The sequence below is a fragment of the Haematobia irritans genome, chromosome 4 (genome assembly GCF_050003625.1).
Source record: "Haematobia irritans isolate KBUSLIRL chromosome 4, ASM5000362v1, whole genome shotgun sequence".
Classification (NCBI taxonomy): Eukaryota; Metazoa; Arthropoda; class Insecta; order Diptera; family Muscidae; genus Haematobia; species Haematobia irritans.
Genome location: NC_134400.1, coordinates 141,704,706 through 141,729,693, shown reverse-complemented (window position 1 = coordinate 141,729,693; position 24,988 = coordinate 141,704,706). Strand labels below are relative to the sequence as shown.

The following is a 24,988-nucleotide window of genomic DNA, read 5'->3' as shown; positions in this document are numbered from 1 at the left end:
GATATCTTCTATTTTTTGGGTGTATAAATATCTCCTGTATTGTAAACGTGTCGAATTTTAAATGTTTTTACGATTTTAGTTTGCACCAACAAGCAAAAGTTACTACTTCTACAAAAAAAGGAAAACTTACTCACAATGGACTTTGACAGTAGAACCTATCACGAAAATTAAAATTTTTAAAGATATGAAAATTTTGTCAAAGGTTTGTTTCTATAGAAAATTTTGTCAACATTTTATTTCTATAGAAAATTGTGTCAAAATCTTATTTCTACAGAAAATTTTGTCAACATTTTATTTCTATAAAAAAAAATTATTTCTGAAAAAAAATTTGTCAAAATTTAATTTCGTTTTGTTTTGTTATTGTTGGTTTATTGTTCAATTATTTTGTTGTTTTTGATTTCAGCTTGAAATCATGCATTGACTAAACTACAAGTGTAGCTTAATCTACAGAGAAAAAAACATAATTTCTACAGAAAATTTTGTCAAAATTTTATTTCTATAGAAAATTTTGTCAAAATTTTATTTCTATAGAAAATTTTGTCAAAATTTTATTTCTATAGAAAATTTTATTAAAATTTTATTTCTATAGAAAATTTTATCAAAATGTTATTTCTATAGAAAATTTGGTCAAAATTGTATTTCTATAGAAAATTTTGTCAAATTTTTATTTCTATAGAAAATTTTGTCAAAATTTTATTTCTATAGAAAATATGGTCAAAATTGTATTTCTATAGAACATTTTGTAAAATTTTATTTCTATAGAAAATTTTGTCAAAATTTTATTTCTCTAGAAAATTTTGTCAAAATATTATTTCTATAGATAACTTTGTCAAAATTATATTTCTATAGATTTTTTTTTTTAATTATATTTCTATAGAAAATTTTATCAAAATTTTATTTCTATAGAAAATTTTGTCAAAATTTTATTTCCATAGAAAATTTTGTCAAAATTTTATTTCTATAGAAAATTTTGTCAAAATTTTATTTCTATAGAAAATTTTGTCAATATTTTATTTCTATAAAAAATTTTGTGAAAATTTTATTTTTATAGAAAATTTTGTCAAAATAGTGTTTCTATAGAAAATTTTGTCAAATTTTTATTTCTATAGAAAATTATGTCAAAATTTTATTTCTATAGAAAATTTTGTCAAAATTTTATTTCTATAGAAAATTATGTAAAATTTTGTTTCTATTGAAAATTTTGCAAAATTTTATTTCTGTAGAAAATTTTGTCAAAATCTTATTTCTATAGAAAATTTTGTCAAAATTATATTTCCACAAAAAAATTTCGTCGCAATTTTATTTCAATAGAAAAAGTTGTCAAAATTTTATTTCTATAGAAAATTTTTTCAAAATTTTATTTCTACAGAAAATTTTGTCAAAATTTTATTTCTATAAAAAATTTTGTAAAAATTTTATTTCTGTAGAAAATTTTATCAACATTTTATTTCTATAAAAAATTTTGTCAAAATTTTATTTCTATAGAAAATTTTGTCAAAATTTTATTTCTATAGAAAATTTTGTCAAAATTTTATTTCTATAGAAAATTGTGTCAAAATTTTATTTCTATAGAAAATTTTGTCAAAATTTTATTTCTATAGAAAATTTTGTCAACATTTTATTTCTATAGAAAATTTTGTCAAAATTTTATTTCTATAGAAAATTTTGTCAAAATTTTATTTCTATAGAAAATTTTGTCAAAATTTTATTTCTATAGAAAATTTTGTCAAAATTTTATTTCTATAGAAAATTTTGTCAAAATTTTATTTCTATAGAAAATTTTGTCAAAATTTTATTTCTATAGAAAATTTTGTCAAAATTTTATTTCTATAGAAAATTTTGTCAAAATTGTATTTCCATAGAAAATTTTGTCAAAATATTATTTCTATAGAAAACTTTGTCAAAATTATATTTCTATAGATTTTTTTTTTTTCAAAATTATATTTCTATAGAAAATTTTGTCAAAATTTTATTTCTATAGAAAATTTTGTCAAAATTATATTTCTATAGAAAATTTTGACAAAATTTTATTTCTATAGAAAATTTTGCCAAAATTTTATTTCTATAGAAAATTTTGTCAAAATTTTATTTCTATAGAAAATTTTGCCAAAATTTTATTTCTATAGAAAATTTTGTCAAAATTTTATTTCTATAGAAGATTTTGTCAAAATTTTATTTCTATAGAAAACTTTGTCAAAATTATATTTCAATAGAAAATTTTATCAAAATTTTATTTCTATAGACAATTTTGGAAAATTTTATTTCTATAGAAAATTTTGTCAAAATTTTATTTCTATAGAAAATTTTGTAAAAATTTTATTTCTATAAAAAATTTTGTAAAAATTTTATTTCTATAGAAAATTTTGTCAAAATTTTATTTCTATAGAAAATTTTGTCCAAATTTTATTTCTATAGAAAATTTTGTCCAAATTTTATTTCTATAGAAAATTTTGTCAAAATTTTATTTGTATAGAAAATTTTGTCAAAATTTTATTTCTATAGAAAATTTTGTCAAAATTTTATTTCTATAGAAAATTTTGTCAAAATTTTATTTCTATAGAAAATTTTGTCAAAATATTATTTCTATAGAAAACTTTGTCAAAATTTTATTTCTATAAAAAATTTTGTCAAAATTTTATTTCTATAAAAAATTTTGTCAAAATTTTATTTCTATAGAAAATTTTGTCAAAATTTTATTTCTATAGAAAATTTTGTCAAAATTTTATTTCTATAGAAAATTTTGTCAAAATTTTATTTCTATAGAAAATTTTGTCAAAATTTTATTTCTATATAAAATTTTGTCAAAATGTTATTTCTATAGAAAATTTTGTCAAAATTTTATTTCTATAGAAAATTTTGTCAAAATTTTATTTCTATAGATTTTTTTTTTTCAAAATTATATTTCTATATAAAATTTTGTCAAAATGTTATTTCTATAGAAAATTTTGTCAAAATATTATTTCTATAGATAACTTTGTCAAAATTATATTTCTATAGATTTTTTTTTTCAAAATTATATTTCTATAGAAAATTTTGTCAAAATTTTATTTCTATAGAAAATTTTGTCAAAATTTTATTTCTATAGAAAATTTTGTCAACATTTTATTTCTATAAAAATTTTATCAACATTTTATTTCTATAAAAAATTTTGTCAAAATTTTATTTCTATAGAAAATTGTGTCAAAATTTTATTTCTATAGAAAATTTTGTCAATATTTTATTTCTATAAAAAATTTTCTGAAAATTTTATTTCTATAGAAAATTTTGTCAAAATTTTATTTCTATAGAAAATTTTTTTTAAAATTTTATTTCTATAGAAAATTTTGTCAAAATTTTATTTCTATAGAAAATTTTGTCAAAATTTTATTTCTATAGAAAACTTTGTCAAAATTTTATTTCTATAGAAAATTTTGTCAAAATTTTTTTTCTATAGAAAATTTTATCAAAATTTTATTTCGTTTTGTTTTGTTATTGTTGGTTTTGTTCTTTAAGCATTGTTGTTGTTTTTTATTTCAGCTTAAAACCATACATTGACTAAACTACAAGAGTAGCTTAACCAACAGAGGAAAAGAATGTTTGTCAAATTTATTTGGGCAAAGCCCTATAGACTGCAAGATGGTTGGATGGAAAATAAACCCAGCCATGTGAATTCAAATCGATGATTTGACAGTGGCATAGGAAAAGAGATATGTTTGTTTCGAATTTATTTCGGCAAAAGCCGGCTATCAATGTAAAACCTTTTTTCGGAGGGTTCAAGTGTGGTTTTTGTTGGGTTTAATAAACTGCCTGAATTTATTCTGATAATTGGTTGATAGTTTTGCTGCAAGTAGAGGATGCTGATGAGGAATGTGGTAATTCCGAAACGTGCGTCCATCCAACCATCTTGCAGTCTATAAGGCTTTGCCCAAATAAATTTGACAAACATTCTTTTCCTCTGTTGGTTAAGCTACTCTTGTAGTTTAGTCAATGTATGGTTTTAAGCTGAAATAAAAAACAACAACAATGCTTAAAGAACAAAACCAACAATAACAAAACAAAACAAATGGAAAATTTTATTTCTATAGAAAATTTTATCAAAATTTTATTTCTATAGAAAATTTTGTCAAAATTTTATTTCTATAGAAAATTTTGTCAAAATATTATTTCTGTAGGAATTTGAAGAACCTCTTAGTTGGAGAATATTTTGCAAAATCTACCTAAACATGAAGAATTCTACCAGTTTAACAAACTTTACAAAATCGACCATGTTTGGTAGAATTCTAGCAACTGTGGAAACCGTGACAGACTAACGAATTGGCAAATCGCTTTTTCTTTAATCAGTGGCATGGGATTTCGTTTTTTATTTATATTTCACACCGAAAACAGAAAACTGTTTTATTGGTTTTCCTAAATTCGATAGAAGTTATTCCTGTATGACACTTCTCGCAAGTGGAATGCGTGATATTCATTAAAATGTTTCATATTTTTGAAGTCCACAGAAAACCAATTTGAAGAATAATAAAAATCTATAGTTTTTTTTATTTTTAGAAAATGTTAAAATATTTTAAGAATTCTCTATTTTGCTTAATGGCTACAGCAGAGGATTTTCCTTTATTTAATTAAATTGAAAATTAAATGTTAACATTTTCACTCAGATTATTGTGTCAGAGCACAAAATTTTTTAATTATTCTTTTTACACTTTATTAATTTTGAAATATATTCTCTTTTGCGTTTGTTCACAATAACAAAAACATTAAATATTAATTTTGATTTTGTAAAACAATTCACTATTTATAGATTTGAGCTATTCAAAGCAAACATGTTTTTTCTGCTTATAAAAAATTTATACATTTGTCATAAGCAAATTATTGTGTCCGTTAAACGATTTGCTTATTTGTTTATTATTTTTTATTTAAATTTTTGATTTATTGTTTTTTTTTTTATTCAATTCCACTGTATTAAATTTTTTTTAAGATATATTATTCTTGTTCGTTTTGCTGCATTTTATTGACACTTCGTATTTATTTTATATTTAGTAGCAAAAACTATTAATTACACTCAATTTATTCGTTGATTTCGCTTTATTCTAATTTCATAAAAAAAATAATTCGTTAAAATTTAAAAGAAACAAAAATCGCTTAAACTTTTTTTAGTCTAATATTTCAAATGCTCACACCGTCGTTGCTCTTGTACATCTAACCGGCCTTTCAGAACTGAAACCAACTCACAACCCATTCGATATAGATGAAAATTGTCCGTCTGTCTGCTCATCGATGTTTTATTTCTCAATTTAAATGAGGCTGTTTTTGCTTGCCCCCCTGTACAAATGATTGAAAGGGGTGGTAGTTGATGATGTGATTTCTGTTTTGTTTTTATTTGCGTTTAAGTGAAACGGTAAGCGAGTAAGAGTATGACTTCATACAATACTATTTTATTACAAACAAACAAACAAAAAAGTAATAATAATTAAACTGTGTGCCAGCAGACACAGTGCAAACATATGAACATTGATGTATAAATATCTACGTAATAAACTCTCTGAAGATACATTGTGATACACATATATTCATGTTTTGTGTTTTCTACAATACAAAACAAACAAAAAATACCTACATTTATTTGCGTACGAACAACAACAACAACATTATACATATTTGATTTAGCTTTCAGCAACAATAATAAAAACAAAGCCACACCACTGTGTATCGATCTTTGTTTATATGAGCAAAACATATTGTTGTTGTAGTTTTTGTATTGCCTCTATTGCTGTTGTTGTTGGTAGAATGGCTGGTGCTGTTATTATTGTTATGTTTAGAAGATTCCGACTCTCTTCGTATCTGTTGCTGCGTATCGCGTATACGAACTCAAATCACTGAAGAGGAACATCATCATGATAATGATGATGTTGTTGTTGGTCAAAAACACCAAGAAGAAGAAGAAGAAATGAATCTAAACATTTTGCACACAACTGTGTCGTATCGGAATGGTTAGTTATAATGTATTGGTATTGTATCGTGTAGTATTTTTCACCAGGGATGGAAAATACAATATTTAAGCAAGTACAAAAGATATATTTTTTTAGCAAAAAAGTACTTTTCACTAAATTTCAACAAAAATTCCATTGGAAGATTATTGTCAAGAGTTATTGTTAAGGTGGGTATTAAGTTCGAGTTTAGCCGCTATAAACGTAATTTTTTCACGATTACTTTTCTTTAATAATCCATTTTAAGATCGGTTAATAAATAAGGGTTCTATGGCCAAATTTGGGAAAATCGGGCGATACATATATATGGGTGCTATAGCTAAATCACATATAGTTAGTGCTATAGAAGATTACATTTAGTCAACTTTGAGTAAGATCGGTTGATAAATAAAAGTTTTGTGGCCAAATTTGGGAAAATCGGGCGATACATATATATGAGAGCTATATCTACATCTGAACCGATTTCAATCAAATTTGGCACGCATAGCTACAATGCTACTTCTACTCCCTGTGCACAATTTCAAATAAATCGGATCAAAAAATTGGCCTCTGTGGTCATATGAGTGTAAATCGGGCGAAAGCTATATATGGGAGCTATATCTAAATCTGAACCGATTTCAACCAAATTTGGCACGCATAGCTACAATGCTAATTCTATTCCTGCAAAATTTCAATTATATCGGAGTAAAAGATTGGCCACTGTGGTCATATGAGTGTAAATCGGGCGAACGATATATATGGAAGCTATATCTAAATCTGAACCGATTTCAATAAAATTTTGCACACTTGATTACACTACTAATTGTACTGCAAAATTTCAACCAAATTGGGGTAAAACTCTGGCTTCTGGGACCGTATTAGACCATATCGGGCGAATGATATATATGCGAGCTATATCTAAATCTGAACCGATTTCAATAAAATTTAGCACACTTGACTATAGTATTAATTGTTCTTCCTGTGCAAAATTTTAAACAAATTAGGGTAAAACTCTGGCTTCTGGGGCCATATAAGTCCATATCGGGCGAAAAATATATATGGGAGCTATATCTAAATCTGAACCGATTTCCAAAATCAATAGGATTCTAATCTGACTCAAAAAACATACTTGTGCCAAATTTGAAGTCGATTGGAATAAAACTGCGACCTAGACTTTGATTACAAAAATGTGTTCACGGACAGACGGACATGGCTATATCGACTCAGGAGCCCACCCTGAGCATTTTTGCCAAAGACACCATGTGTCTATCTCGTCTCCTTCTGGGTGTTGCAAACATATTCACTAACTTATAATACCCTGTTCCACAGTGTGGCGCAGGGTATAATTAAAACAAAAATGTTGTCCCCAATTTATCTTTTTATACCCTCCACCATAGGATGGGGGGTATATTAACTTTGTCATTTCGTTTGTAACACATCGAAATACTGCTCTAAGACCCCATAAAGAATATATATTCTGGGTCGTGGTGAAATTCTGAGTCGATCTGAGCATGTCCGTCCGTCCGTCTGTTGAAATCACGCTAACATCCGAACGAAACAAGTTATCGACTTGAAACTTGGCACAAGTAGTTATTATTGATGTAGGTCGGATGGTATTGCAAATGGGCCATATCGGTCCACTTTTACGTATAGCCGCCATATAAATGGACCCCCAAATTTGGCTTGCGAGGCCTCTAAGAGAAGCAAATTTCATCCGATCCGGCTGAAATTTGGTACATGGTGTTAGTATATGGTCTCTAACAACCATGCAAAAATTGGTCCACATCGGTCCATAATTATATATAGCCCCCATATAAACCGATCCCACGATTTGGCTTGCGAGGCCTCTAAGAGAAGCAAATTTCATCCGATCCGGCTGAAATTTGGTACATGGTGTTAGTATATGGTATCTACCAACCATGCAAAAATTGGTCCACATCGGTCCACAATTATATATAGCCCCCATAAAAAACGGATCCCCCGATTTGGCTTGCGAAGCCTCTAAGAGAAGCATATTTCATCCGATCCGGCTGAAATTTGGTACATGGTGTTAGTATATGGTATCTAACAACCATGCAAAAATTGGTCCACATCGGTACATAATTATATATAGCCCCCATATAAACCGATCACCAGATTTGACTTCCGGAGCCTCTTGGAAGACCAAAATTCATCTGATTCAGTTGAAATTTGATACGTGGTGGCCTCAAACCCCCATTCAAAAATTGGTCGGTATAGGTCCATAATTATATATAGCTCCCATATAAACCGATCCCCAGATTTGACCTCCGGTGCCTCTTGGAGAAGCAAAATTCATCCGGTCTGTTTGAAATTTGGTGCGTGGTGGTAGTATATGATATTTAACAACCATGTCAAAAGCGGTCTATATCAGTCCATAATCATATATAGCCCCATATAAACCGATCCCGAGATTTGGTTTTGGAGCCTCTTGTTCCAATCACACAAAAATTGGTCCATATCAAGTTAATAATTGTATATAGCCCCCATATAAGCGACCCCCATATTGCTCTCTACGTACCGTGCAAAAAGTCCATATCGATTCGTAATTATTTGTAGACTTAACTATACATAACTTTTTTGTCTAATATATACCACGTATGGACTAACTCACAATTTAGAAAACGATGTTAACCTTTAACCGGTGAGGTGAAATTTTTTTGCGTAATTTGCGATGTGTGGTAAATTTTACCCCCTCTTTTACATTAATATTTTTTCTGTAAAAAATGTTTTTTTTGTATCATTATTATATTTGTTGATTAGTAAACATTGTATTTAACGAAAATAAAACAATATTTCGAAATATTATATGTTCTTTCAATGATTAACATATACTTTATTTCACACGTCTTTCTTAAAATATATGTAAACGAGTGTTCGAGGTGGTAAATTTTACCACCACGTACCCAGTTAAAGGTTAAGAAGTTTTAAGATACCACAACCCAAGTAATTCGATTGTGGATGACAGTCTTTAGTAGAAGTTTCTACGCAATCCACGGTGGAGGGTACATAAGATTCGGCCTGGCCGAACTTACGGCCGTATATACTTGTTATTTTTTTATACCTTAAACCACATAGTGGTCAGGGTCAGGGCTGTGGAGTCGGAAGTCTGAAGATTTTGTTGGAGTCGGATCCGGAGTCGTATAAACTTTGCTCGACTCCGACTCCGGCGAAACAAAATTTGAAAAACACTTCGTACTCGTAATGAGCCTGAAATAACGGGTTGCCACTATGCCATGTTCAATGTATTTCAAACTCTTGAATGCGAAAACCCGCGAAAATCTAACCGGTACTAATTTTAAAATGAATAATTTTAGTCATTTGAAGCCTACGCACTATTTCATCTAAATTTTGACAAGAATTAATAGGACGATGCTTCGTTTCATCTGTTTTAGTGACAACGATATTAAAGTGATTTTCAACTCGAAAACCGAACATAGTTCCGGCCTATAGATGATAAATGGATTTTTAAAACAAAACACTAAAAGCCAATATTGTTAATCCAACCCATTGTGCACTTTTATTTGTAATCTCATCACAGCAATACACGCCAATTATTTTTGTGTTCGTTATCACTACTGCGAATATGAAAGTGTGCGTGCAAGAATCGTTTCATATTTAATGGTTTTGAATTTGAATAAATATTCCTAAAGTTTTCCCCTTTTTCCGAGTCTATTTTTAACGCACAGCTACTCAACTTCATCGTTGTCTAGTATTTTATAGCTCGTTCTCTTTTTCAGATTGTAGTCATCAATAAAATACAAATAGCACAAAAAATGCATAAACAAATCAAGCAGTTGTTCTTCAAAAACATAAAAATAGAGAAGAGCAAAGATTATGCAAATTAGAATGAAAACCAAATGGGCAAATCTTAAGTGTATGAATTCGATTTTTCATTGCGTTCTGTAAAGAAATTTCTTCTTGTTGTTTATGGTTAACGAGTACAAAAATAATTTGCATTTTCAAATTGAGATGGCAGAGACGTTGCAATTAGTTGTAATGCGATTAAGTTGAAAGGGAATGTGAATGCATTTCTATAGGATTTTTTCTGTAGCGAAGGATGTCAAGGATGTCACATTCAAAGAAACTTCATTCACAGAAAATAAACAACTTTAATTGCAAACATTTAGTCCATTATTGTTCATCAAACTTTTGATAAGAACAAAAACGTAAATAATGTAATTGGACATACATATATTCCAAAAATTATTTGCAAGATTTCGAAAAGCTCTATTTAAGATGTATGACAATGTACAGCACTATATTAAATTTTAATACAGCATTACGCTAGTCCACAGTAGTTTTGGAATAGAAAGATTTTTTTATATACGGAACGTATAAAATTGTCTGTTTGCATTCAGAAAATATTTCAGTATTTTTATACCCACCACCATAGGAGGGGGGGGTATATTAATTTTCTCATTCCGTTTGTAACACATCGAAATATTGCTCCAAGACCCCATAAAGTATATATATTCTGAGTCGTGGTGAAATTCTGAGTAGATCTAAGCATGTCCGTCCGTCCGTCTGTTGAGGAGCAAAATACATCCGATCCGGTTGAAATTTGGTACGTGGTGTTAGTATATAGTCTCTAACAACCATGCAAAAATTGGTCCATATTCTACATAATTATATATAGCCCCCATATAAACCGACTAGACTTGGTTTTGGAGCCTTTTCAAGGAGCAAATTTCATCCGATTCAGTTGAAATTTGGTATGTGGTGTTAGTATATGGTCTCTAACAATAACCATGCAAAAATTGGTCCACACACGCAAAGTAAAAAAACGTTTGGAAAACGTGTACCGAAAACGTTTTTCTTTTGTTAGAGTTTTTTGAATTGCTTTGAAAATTTTAAACTTTTATCACCAAAAAAATTCGTTTGTTACAAAATTTTTATTTTTTCAATAAAAAAAGTTATTTTTGAAACAACAACACAGTCCGTTTCGTTTATATCAAACACTGTTCTTTTCTGACTTTAGGTCTTTAATAAGACACATTTTACACTTCAAAATTTAATATACTACAATGTAATGTTGAACATTTTTTCGGAATCTTCCGAACTTATCTGGAATATATGTAAAAAAAAAAAAAAACAAAACAAAAAAAAAAAAACTTTGGTCGAAGCAGGATAACTTATATGGATAATTATCTATTGATGACCATAACAGGTATATAGCTCATTGGTTAGTGTGTTGGCTTACAAAGTGCATGGTCCGCGGTTCGATTCTCCGTCCAGGCGAAAGGTAAAAAAAACTGTTTAAATTTATAAAATCGTATAATTTCTTCTACATTGTTGGTATTACAGGAAAAGGTGTTAAGAACTAAAAAACCTCATGGATATGAGAAAGATGTGAGGGAAAATGCAATTAGACAGAAAACAATGTTTTTTTTTTTGAGTTAGTCTTTACGAAATTGTTTTTACATCCTGGAAAAGAATAAACGTTTATCACAAAAAGTATATACTTTTCGTCCAAATACACTTCCTTACAGCGAAAAGCAAATGAGAAACGAAATTTGTTTGTCTAAAATTTCGTTTGGGAGGAAAGAACTATTTTTTTGCGTGTATCTGTTCATTATTAAAACAAGTAAGGAAAGTCTAAAGTCGGGCGGGACCGACTATATTATACCCTGCACCACTTTGTAGATCTAAATTTTCGATACCATATCACATCCGTCAAATATGTTGGGGGCTATATATAAAGGTTTGTCCCAAATACATACATTTAAATATCACTCGATCTGGACAGAATTTATAGACTTCTACAAAATCTATAGACTCAAAATTTAAGTCGGCTAATGCACTAGGGTGGAACACAATGTTAGTAAAAAAATATGGGAAACGTTTAAATCTGAAGCAGTTTTGAGGAAACTTCGCAAAAGTTTATTTATGATTTATCGCCCGATATATATGTATTAGAAGTTTAGGAAAATTAGAGTCATTTTTACAACTTTTCGACTAAGCAGTGGCGATTTTACAAGGAAAATGTTGGTATTTTGACCATTTTTGTCGAAATCAGAAAAACATATATATGGGAGCTATATCTAAACCTGAACCGATTTCAACCAAATTTGGCATGCATAGCAATAATGCTAATTCTACTCCCTGTGCAAAATTTCAACTAAATCGGAGTTAAAAATTGGCCTCTGTGGTCATATGAGTGTAAATCGGACGAAAGCTATATATGGGAGCTATATCTAAATCTGAACCGATTTCAACCAAATTTGGCACGCATAGCAATAATGCTAATTCTACTCCCTGTGCACAATTTCAACTAAATCGGAGTTAAAAATTGGCCTCTGTGGTCATATGAGAATAAATCGGGCGAAAGCTATATATGGGAGATATATCTAAATCTGAACTGAAGACAACCAAATTTGGCACCATAGCTACAATGATAATTCTACTCCCTGTGCAAAATTTCAACTAAATCGGAGCAAAAAATTGGCCTCTGTGGTCATATGAGTGTAAATCGGGCGAAAGCTATATATGGGAGCTATATCTAAATCTGAACCGATTTCAATCAAATTTGGCACGCATAGCTACAATGTCAATCAACCAAATTGGGGTAAAACTCTGGCTTCTGGGACCGTATAGTCCATATCGGGCGAAAGATATATATGGGGCTATATCTAAATCTGAACCGATTTCAATAAAATTTGGCACACTTGACTATAGTACTAATTGTTCTTCTTGTGCAAAATTTTAAGCAAATTAGGTTAAAACTCTGGCTTCTGGGGCCATATAAGTCCATATCGGGCGAAATATGAATATGGGAGCTATATATAAATCTGAACCGATTTCAACCAAATTTGGCACGCATAGCAATAATGCTAATTCTACTCCCTGTGCACAATTTCAACTAAATCGGAGTTAAAAATTGGCCTCTGTGGTCATATGAGAGTAAATCGGGCGAAAGCTGTATATGGGAGATATATCTAAATCTGAACTGAAGTCAACCAAATTTGGCACCATAGCTACAATGATAATTCTACTCCCTGTGCAAAATTTCAACTAAATCGGAGCAAAAAATTGGCCTCTGTGGTCATATGAGTGTAAATCGAGCGAAAGCTATATATGGGAGCTATATCTAAATCTGAACCGATTTCAATCAAATTTGGCACGCATAGCTACAATGTCAATCAACCAAATTGGGGTAAAACTCTGGCTTCTGGGACCGTATAGTCCATATCGGGCGAAAGATATATATGGGAGCTATATCTAAATCTGAACCGATTTCAATAAAATTTGGCACACTTGACTATAGTACTAATTGTTCTTCTTGTGCAAAATTTTAAGCAAATTAGGTTAAAACTCTGGCTTCTGGGGCCATATAAGTCCATATCGGGCGAAATATGAATATGGGAGCTATATATAAATCTGAACCGATTTCTTCCAAAATCAATAGGGATCTATTCTGAGCCAAAACACATACTTGTGCCAAATTTGAAGTCGATTGGACTAAAACTGCGACCTAGACTTTGATTACAAAAATGTGTTCACGGACAGACGGACATCGCTATATCGACTCAGGAGCCCACCCTGAGCATTTTTGCCAAAGACACCATGTGTCTATCTCGTCTCCTTCTGGGTGTTGCAAACATATGCACTAACTTATAATACCCTGTTCCACAGTGTGGAGCAGGGTAGAATGATGTCAGAATTTTATTTCTGTAGAAAATTTTGTCAAAATGTTATTTCTATAGAAAATTTATGAAGCACCTCGTAGTTGGAGAGGAATATTTTGCAAAATCTTCCAAAACATCAAGAATTCCACCAATCTACCAAACAGTAAAAAAACTGTCATTTTTGGTTGACTCGCGTTCATAATTGTATGTAGCCCCCATATAAAGTGACCCCCATATTTCAATTCTGGTTCTATAATTACCGCAAAAAAGTCCATATCGGTTTGTAATTAATTCTTCCCTATATACACTGAAAAAATATTGTCGTGAGGTCAAAGATTTCGTGTCTTTAAAATAAGAATGCAAATTTTGCTTAGCATAGAAGCCGCATATCTCTAATATAAAGTTTTTTTCCTTGTCCAAAAGCCGATAAACTTTCCAATGAAGTCGTATTGTCCTTATAATTAAGTGATTTCACGTAAAAACGGGTATCATAACATGAATGAAAAAATGTTTGGGCTAAGGTCAACTTCACTTTAATAATTCAGAAAAATTCTTTAAATTTAATGAAATTGTCCTTAAATTTGTTGTCTTTTTGCATCTTGACTACAAAGCAAAAAATCGTTCAAATATAGGACATGTTTTTCACCACTTTATTTTAAAGACGGTCTTTACTTGAAACATAGCATAATTTCTACTGGAAGTCGAGTCTTAATTTGGAAAATAAAGTTGTCGTTAACTCGTTTTGAAAGATCTTTGATACCATATGAAGAAAAAAAGCTGAAAAAAGCGAAAAATTAAAATTTGCTTCGTAGAAGCAAGTACACAAAACGCAAATTTAAAAGAGAATTGTGTCTTAAAAGTATCCTTACTTGTATTCTCCGCTTCTTTGGCTCGGAATCAATACCAAACTTTTTAAAGTAAAGACAAAATCTTTGGAACCGGACATGCTCTTTTTTCAGTGTACCGGTCAAGAACTGAATATATACGTATTTAATCGACCTTTCTTTTGTCTACTATATATCCCGCATGGACTAACTTACAATTTAGAAGATGATGTTAAGAAGTTTTAAGATGCCTTGCCATCGGCCGCAACCAAAGTCATTTAATTGTGGATGACCGTCGTTAGTAGAAGTTTCTACGCAATCCATGGTGGAGGATATATAATATTCGGCCTGGCCGAACTTACGGCCGTATATACTTGTTTTTTTTTTTTCTTTTTTATCCTGGTACGCCTCTGTCTAAGGGTGACTAAGATTGCAATCTAATGCATCTATAAACGTTTTGAAGTAATAAAAATAAACGCAAACAGCGTGTACCATTTCCTTAGACCCCAGACTAGTACCAAGTATTTTATTATTTAGCACAACTGTTGATCCAATGCTTCGGCCACAAGGCAAAGTCTATATAGACTGGTAATCAATAATGGGTGACAGCTCTTACTCACATTGTGCCAAGGCAATTTGCAAGATTGAAAACTCTAGGCCTTATCTTTTTACAACTAAAACAAAATACAATTGTCATCCATTGGGTTAACCTAAGAACGGCAACTGCCACTGCCTCCACAATTCACAAGTGAGCATATTCCAAAGTTTTATGTGAAAATGCCACTTATTTGTTTATTCATGGGTAGTTGTGGCCAACATATGAAACATGGAGGCATTTCTATGATGTTCTAAATATACGTTATGTGATTTTATGATTTTCAACTTTCACTCTACTTAATTTTTGCCTACTTTACAAAAATGACATAGACGAGAAAAAAATTACCTATACAGAAATAAGGCACACAAATTAAGGTCTAATTTTGTATAAAGTATTTCATAATTTCCTAAACATTTGCAATAACAGAAAGAGCTAGACATTTCTAAAACTCTTTTTTTCTGAGTAACGAAATTTCAGATAGAAGAAGTTTTCTTATCAAAAACAAGTACATACAGCCGTAAGTTCGGCCAGGCCGAATCTTATGTACCCTCCACCATGGATTACATAGAAACTTGTACTAAAGACTGTCATCCACAATCGAATTACTAGGGTGGCGATAACACTTGCCGATGGCAAGGTATCTTAAAACTTCTTAACACCGTCTTCTCAATTGTAAGTTAGTTCATACGGGGTATATATTAAACAATAAAGGCCGATTAAATACGTAAATAATTCAGTTTGACAAAATTTTCTATAGAAATAACATTTTGACAAAATTTTCTATAGAAATAAAATTTTGACAAAATTTTCTATAGAAATAAAATTTTGACAAAATTTTCTATAGAAATAAAATTTTGACAAAATTTTCTATAGAAATAAAATTTTGACAAAATTTTCTATAGAAATAAAATCTTGACAAAATTTTCTATAGAAATAAAATTTTGACAAAATTTTCTATAGAAATAAAATTTTGACAAAATTTTCTATAGAAAAAAAATTTTGACAAAATTTTCTATAAAAATAAAATGTTGACAAAATTTTCTATAAAAATAAAATTTTGACAAAATTTTCTATAAAAATAAAATTTTGACAAAATTCTCTGTAGAAATAAAATTTTGACAAAATTTTCTATAGAAATAAAATTTTGCCAAAAGTTTCTATAGAAATAAAATTTTGACAAAATTTTCTGTAGAAATAAAATTTTGACAAAATTTTCTATAGAAATAAAATTTTGACAAAAGTTTCTATAGAAATAACATTTTGACAAAATTTTCTGTAGAAATAAAATTTGGATAAATTTTGATAAAATTTAACAAAATTTTCTATAGAAATAAAATTTTGACAAAATTTCCTATAGAAATAAAATTTTGACAAAATTTCCAATAGAAATAAAATGTTGGCAAAATTTTCTATAGAAATAAAATTTTGACAAAATTTTCTATAAAAATAAAATCTTGACAAAATTTTCTATAAAAATACAATTCTTAACAAAATTTTCTATAAAAATAAAATTTTGACAAAATTTTCTATAAAAATAAAATGTTTACAAAATTTTCTATACAACTAAAACTTTGACAAAATTTTCTATAGAAATAAAATTTTGACAAAATTTTGTATAGAAATAAAATTTTGACAAAATTTTCTGTAGAAATAAAATTTTGACAAAATTTTCTACAGAAATAAAATGTTGACAAAATTTTTTATAGAAATAAAATTTTGACTAAATTTTCTATAGAGATAAAATTTTGACAAAATTTTCTATAGAAATAAAATTTTGACAAAATTTCCTATAGAAATAAAATTTTGACAAAATTTTCTGTAGAAATAAAATTTGGATAAATTTTGATAAAATTTAACAAATTTTCTATAGAAATAAAATTTTGACAAAATTTCCTATAGAAATAAAAATTTGACAAAATTTCCAATAGAAATAAAATTTTGGCAAAATTTTCTACAGAAATAAAATTTTGACAAAATTTTGCTATAAAAATAAAATTTTGACAAAACTTTCTATAAAAATACAATTTTCGACAAAATTTTCTATAAAAATAAAATTTTGACAAAATTTTCTATAGAAATAAAATGTTGACAAAATTTCCTATAGAAATAAAATTTTGACAAAATTTTCTATAGAAATAAAATTTTGACAAAATTTCCTATAGAAATAAAATTTTGACAAAATTTTCTATAGAAATAAAATTTTGACATTTTCTATAGAAATAAAATTTTGACAACATTTCCTATAGAAATAAAATTTTGACAAAATTTTCTATAGAAATAAAATGTTGACAACATTTTCTATAGAAATAAAATTTTGACAAAATTTTCTATAGAAATAAAATTTTGACAAAACTTTCTATAAAAATAAAATTTTGACAAAATTTTCTATAAAAATAAAATTTTGACAAAATTTTCTATAGAAATAAAATTTTGACAAAACTTTCTATAGAAATAAAATTTTGACAAAATTTTCTATAAAATAAAATTTTGACAAAATTTTCTATAAAATAAAATTTTGACAAAATTTCCTATAGAAAAAATATTTTGACAAAATTTTCTATAGAAATAAAATTTTGACAAAATTTCCTATAGAAATAAAATTTTGACAAATTTTTCTATAGAAATAAAATTTTGACATTTTCTATAGAAATAAAAGTTTGACAACATTTCCTATAGAAATAAAATTTTGACAAAATTTTCTATAGAAATAAAATGTTGACAACATTTTCTATAGAAATAAAATTGTGACAAAATTTTCTATAGAAATAAAATTTTGACAAAACTTTCTATAAAAATAAAATTTTGACAAAATTTTCTATAAAAATAAAATTTTGACAAAATTTTCTATAGAAATAAAATTTTGACAAAACTTTCTATATTCATTTTGTTTGTTATTGTTGGCTTCTCTTCAAACGTTATTGTAGTTTAGTCAATGCATGGCTTTAAGCTGAGATCAAAAAACAAAAAAACAACAAAACTTTCTATAGAAATAAAATTTTGACAAAATTTTCTATAAAATAAAATTTTGACAAAAATTTCTATAAAATAAAATTTTGACAATACTTTCTATAGAAATAAAATTTTGACAAAACTTTCTATAGAAATAAAATTTTGACAAAATTTTCTATAAAATAAAAATTTTAAAAAAAAATCTATAGAAATATGATTTAGACAATTTTTTGTGGTAATTTTTGAGTAAAATTTTCTTCAAATTTTGATAGATTATTTGTGGCCCTAGTGGCAACCATGTTTGTACAGGAGATAAGGTCTTCTCAGAGTATTTTTTAAATGAAATTCCTAAGGGATTAAATAATGTTTACACTCGTTTGCGAACCACTCTAATGTTCACTTGCTCAGCATGTCTCCCATAAGAACATAATTCTAAACATATTCACTAATTGCATTTAAATTATATATTTTAGAGAAATTCCTACCACATATACGTTCAAGAGGAGAGGGGAGGCTGATTTTGTTTTGGGGTACTCGTTTTCTGCGAAGACATAAATCGATGATGTTATGTCACACTGAAAAAACATTGAGTTTGAGCTAATTATATTACCTCGTAGAAATTACAAATGCTACATGAATTGCCCAACAAATGAGGTCATAGACTAAACAAAACACAAGCCAGCTAGCTAAATTTACATAAATTGTTAAACAACGAAAAAAACAACAAAAACAAAATAAAATGACAAAATTATGGCGGCGAAAATATAGAAGTCACGAAACTTTTCTATAACAAAACAGCTACTCACTCGACAAGACCCCCCTATGGACTTTATAAGGTGGGGCTTTGCACACATCAACATTCTGAATCAATTAGAAATGCCATCGGGTTGCTGCCGCAGATGACGATAATGAAGGTGTTCATGAGATTTCAAGCTTGCCATTGAAAGGCGAAATTAATGTGGATCTCTCCAAAATATAAAAATCGTAGCAACCAAAGTCTGTAGAGATGGGTATGTGTTTTATTTAATCTTAAAGACAGTCTCCTATATGACAGAAATATCGACTGGCATATATAATAGACTTCTCTGAACCGATATGGTTGATATTGTGAACGTCTAACCGATGCCAATATAGCCAATTTGATCAGGATTAAAGATCAGAAATGAAAGATATATGACCATATTTATGCCAATCTGGGAGTGTCAAACATGGATGCAGGAGTCAGAAATCGACAGTTAATTTTTTCGTCAAATTTGGGATACGAACTGATGCCCTCTCACTTTTTCCTAATTTGGCTTTTTGTTTCTTCTGCTTCTTTTGCTGGGTATCCAGCATATGTACTATTCAGATTAAGAATTGCCAAGTTCATCATATTAACGGGATACAATGTTCGGTTTTTCCGTCAAAATTGTAAAATAAAAGTTCAATAATATATTTTGGAGACAACCATATTTTTTGCATGGACAATTTCGAACACAATAATTGTGTAATATTTTGTCGTTTGAAATTAATTGATTTAAAAAAGTTAAATTAAAAGTTAAAAATCGATTTTTCCACATTTGAAAAAAGTCGGAAAATCGACCTTTGTAGAAATGGATTCGTCGAAAATCGGTTCGATAGACTTATTGAAAAACTCGAAAAGTCGACCAATTTTCGCACAGTAGTAGGAGGGGATATACTCGCAAACTTCTGCGAAAGACTGTCATCCACAATCGAATTAATTGGGTTGTGATATCTTAAAACTTCTTAACATCGTTTCCTAAATTGTTAGTTAGTCCATACGTGGTATATATTAGACAAAAAAGGTATGTATAGGTAAGTCTACAAATAATTACGAATCGATATGGACTTCTGCGCGGTACGTAGAGAGCCAGAATTGAAATATGTAGCCCACCATTATACAATTATGAACTTGATATGGACCAATTTTTGTGTGATTGGGGATCGATTTATCTGAGGGCTATATATAACTATAGACCGATATGGACCTAGTTAGGCATAGTTTTTAATGGCCATATACTAGCACAATGTACCAAATTTTAACTGACTCGGATGAAATTTGCTCCTCCAAGTGGCTCCAAAACCAAATCTCGGGATCGGTTTATATGGGGGCTATATATGTGATTATGGACTGATATGGACCACTTTTGGCATGGTTGTTAAATATCACATACTCCCACCACGTACCAAATTTCAACTGAATCAGATGAATTTTGGTCTTCCAAGAGGCTCCGGAGGTCAAATCTGGTGATCGGTTTATATAGGGGCTATAAATTAGTATTTACCGATGTGGACAATTTTTGCATGGTTGTTAGAGACCATATATTAACACTATGTACCAAATCTCAGCCGGATCGGTTGAAATTTGCTTCTCTTAGAGGCTCCGCAAGCCAAATCGGGGGATCGGTTTATATGGGGGCTATATATAATTATGGACCGATGTGGACCAATTTTTGCATGGTTGTTAGAGACCATATACCAACACCATGCACCAAACTTCAGCCGGATCGGATGAAATTTGCTTCTCTTAGAGGATCGGCAAGCCAAATTTGGGGGTCCGTTTATATACGTTTATATGCTATACGTAAAAGTGGACCGATATGTCCCATTTGCAATACCATCCGACCTACATCAATAACAACTACTTGTGCCAAGTTTCAAGTCGTTAGCTTATTTTGTTCGGAAGTTAGCGTGATTTCAACAGACGGACGGACATGCTCAGATTCGACTCGAAGAATACCGTTAGAATAAATTTTGATAAAATTTTCTATGAAAATAAAATCTTGACAAAATTTTCAATAGAAATAAAATTTTGATAAAATCTTCAATGGAAATAAAAATTTGACAAAATTTTATATTGAAATAAAAATTTGACGAAATTTTCTATAGAAATAAAATTTTGACAAAATTTTATATACAATTAAAAATTTTACCAAATTTTATATATGAGTAATAATTTTACCAAATTTTATATAGAAATAAAAATTTTCCCGAATTTTATATAGAAATAAAATTTTGACAAAATTTTATATAGAGATAAAATTTTGACAAAATTTTCTATAGAAATAAAATTTTGTTTTGTTTTGTTATTGTTGGTTTTGTTCTTTAAGCATTGTTGTCGTTTTTTTATTTCAGCTTAAGTTTTAAGCTGAAATAAAAAAACGACAAGAAATAAAATTTTGACAAAATTTTATATAGAAATAAAATTTTGACAACATTTTATATAGAAATAAAAATTTGACAAAATTTTATATAGAAATAAAAATTTTACAAAATTTTCTATAGAAATAAAATTTTGACAAAATTTTATATAGAAATAAAATTTTGACAAAATTTTATATAGAAATAAAATTTTGACAAAATTTTATATAGAAATAAAATTTTGACGAAATTTTCTATAGAAATAAAATTTTGACGAAATTTTATATAGAAATAAAATTTTGACAAAATTTTATATAGAAATAAAATTTTGTTAAAATATTCTGTAGAAAAAAAATTTGACAAAATCTGCTATGGAAATAAAATTTTGACAAATTTTTCTATAAGAATAAAAATTTTTCTATAGAAATACAATTTTGACAAAATGTCCTGTAGAATTAAATTTGGACAAAATTTTCTATGGACATAATATTTTGACAAAATTTTCTATGGAAATAAAATTTTGACAATATTTTCAAAAAATGTTCTATAGAAATAAATTGTTGACAAAATTTTCTATAGAACTAAAATTTTCTATAGAAATAACATTTTGACAAAATTTTATATAGAAATAAAATTTTGACAAAATTTTATATAGAAATAAAATTTTGACGAAATTTTCTATAGAAATAAAATTTTGACGAAATTTTCTATAGAAATAAAATTTTGACAAAATTTTCTATAGAAATAAAATGTTGACGAAATTTTCTATAGAAATAAAATTTTGACAAAATTTTCTATAGAAATAAAATTTTGCAAAATTTTATATAGAAATACAATTTTGGCGGACAAAATTTTATATAGAAATAAAAAAATTTTGGCGGACAAAATTTTATATAGAAATAAAATTTTGACGAAATTTTCTATAGAAATAAAATTTTGACAAAATTTTATATAGAAGTAAAAATTTGATAAAATTTGTAATATAAATAAAAATTTTACCAAATTTTATACAGAAATAAAAATTTGACGAAATTTTCTATAGAAATAAAATTTTGACAAAATTTTATATAGAAATAAAAATTTGACAAAATTTTATATAGAAATAAAAATTTGACAAAATTTTATATAGAAATAAAATATTGATATAATTTTCTACAGAAATAAACTTTTGACAAAATTTTGTATAGAAATGAAATTTTGTCAAAATTTTCTATAGAAATAAAATTTTGTGAAATATTCTATAGAAAAAAAAAATTGACAAAATCTGTTATGGAAATAAAATGTTGACAAATTTTTCTATAATAACAATTTTTCTATAGAAATACAATTTCGACAAAATGTCCTGTAGAATTAAATTTGGATAAAATTTTCTATGGACATAATATTTTGACAAAATTTTCTATGGAAATAAAATTTTGACAATATTTTCAAAAAATGTTCTATAGAAATAAATTGTTGACAAAATTTTCTATAGAAATAAAATTTTGACAAAATTTTATATAGAAATAAAATTTTGACAAAATTTTATATAGAAATAAAATTTTGACAAAATTTTATATAGAAATAAAACTTTGACAAAATTTTATATAGAAATAAAATTTTGACGAAATTTTCTGTAGAAATAAAATTTTGATAAAATTTTCTATAGAAATAAAATTTTGACAAAATTTTATATAGAAATACAATTTTGGCGGACAAAATTTTATATAGAAATAAAATTTTGGCAGATAAAATTTTATATAGAAATAAAATTTTGGCGAAATTTTCTATAGAAATAAAATTTTGACAAAATTTTATATAGAAATAAAATTTTGACAAAATTTTATATAGAAATAAAATTTTGACAACATTTTATATAGAAATAAAAATTTGACAAAATTTTCTATAGAAATAAAATTTTGACAATATTTTCAAAAAATTTTCTATAGAACTAAAATTTTGACAATATTTTCAAAAAATTTTCTATAGAAATAAAATTTTGACAAAATCTGCCATGGAAATAAAATGTTGACAAAATTTTCTATAGAAATAAAATTTTGACAAAATTTTATACAGAAATAAAAATTTGACGAAATTTTCTATAGAAATAATATTTTGACAAAATTTTCTATAGAATTAAAATTTTGACAAAATTTTCTATAGAAATAAAAGTTTGCAATATAGGATTCTTTTTTTTTTTTTTGTGAAAATCTAAAAAAAAAAATTCCAAGTCTGTCTAGATTTAAATATACGTATACTTTTACAATAGTCTTTAAATTTGATATTATGTAATTTTAGCACTTTTTGACTTCGAAAAGTACATTTTTAATACATTTGTAGAACTTTTTCGTCAACATCATTTATCATCCCTGGTAGAAATCAACAGAAATTAATTTTCTTAATACATCTTTCTAAACATTATTGGGTGAATAGGTTTGAGTTAAACGCCAGGTTCTTTAAATTATCGAATCAATTATCTATAAATCCCACATCTCAAAAAAAAAATGCATATCAATTCGGTTGCAGTAAATAAAACTCAGTTCTCTCCATTTCATTCATGTTTGCGATAAGTGTATGTTAATGCAAGTGAAATCACGAAAGTGTTTCTATCTATCATCTCACACGATCATCTCTAGCACAGAGGTCGTCACACAAAACGGCGGTGTGAGTCTTTTGACAAAAGCATTAATTTTTTGTGTCTTTTAATTTATTTAAATTTAGCATAATTAATTATTGAATCTTCACTTAGTGGTTGTTGTTGCTATTGTTTTCACTTCATTATCGAGCTTATTGCCTCGAGAGAGGGTGCTCATAGTTAACATTTATCATTGCTTCACAAAATAGGAATATTTTATTATCATTTTATTGTTGGTCGAAGACTGTGTTTGATTTATTTTAGGCCGATTATAATGGGATAGGAAACACTTTTGAAAGAACACCATTGAAGGTGAGAAATTTCGAACTTGTTCTTAAGTGTTGTTTTCATTCACTACACACTTGTGCACACACAGACACACACGCGCACACCCAAATGGGATTTCAATTAATTTTATTTCATAGTACGATTAACAATTTCCGTCTCCCTCTTCATCTTTTCATCAATTTAGCTTTTGTTTATTTACACACAAACACTGCATGAGAAAGTCTCATGCAACGCAACGAATTATAACGCGCGCGCGGATTTTAAGCCATTGCAATAAATTCACACTTTCATTACTCGTAGCTGCTATCCCAATAGAACAAATACACTTTAATTGTTACAGAGATTCTTTTCTTATTTTGTTATTGTTGTTTTTCTTTGAGGGTCTTTCTAGCACGCGCTTACATTCTTGAGTAAAAGATGTTTGGGTGTTGTTCCATACTACCTTACACACGCGTTTCTCGAACGAGACTAAAAGCAAAAATTTCGTTGTGATCGTTGTTCAAACAATCGGCGGCGAGTCAACTTCGGTAAACAGAGCAATATGCAAGAGAGAGAGCCAACAAAAGTCAAGTAAACTTCGTCAACAAGCACTCGAGCTACAATAGCAAAAGTGTCTGTTGCAGTGCTGCCGCTAGTGAAAAATTGGGTGAAGTAGATTTTGGAAAAAAGTGGAGTAGATTGAATAATATTGAAGTAGCATACATTTTTGAAAACAAAACAATAGCGTCGGTGAGCGTATTCCTTTGCTAAAGATATTAAAGAATTTATAATTAATAATATATTTATATTTTTCATGGAAATTATTGCACTACTTACCGATTCATCTAGCACATCACATGTCCACACGTTATTTACTCACAACAATTTGAGAGTTCACGCATTGACACTTGTACAAAGCAAAAATAAAGGGTTGCCATTCCAGCGATGAAAAATAGGGTTTGCATATGTTCAATGATTAAAACCACTATGTTCATCGTAATTAAAGG

The 24,988-nt window shown here is 27.9% G+C and overlaps 1 protein-coding gene across 8 annotated transcripts in view; it reads right to left on the bottom strand.

Annotated features, from left to right (window-relative positions):
• Positions 1–24,449, bottom strand: part of zormin — a 517,259-nt gene extending 492,810 nt beyond the window's left edge. For 4 of the 8 annotated variants that reach the window (XM_075303990.1, XM_075303994.1, XM_075303992.1 and 1 more), the window contains exon 1: positions 5,037–5,176. The gene's annotated coding sequence lies outside the window, so the exon portion shown is untranslated. Of the gene's footprint in view, positions 1–5,036; positions 5,179–24,404 lie in introns of those variants that run through there. The other 4 variants (XM_075303993.1, XM_075303996.1, XM_075303991.1 and 1 more) reach the window with 3 other exon arrangements.
• Positions 24,450–24,988: the final 539 nt, after the last annotated feature.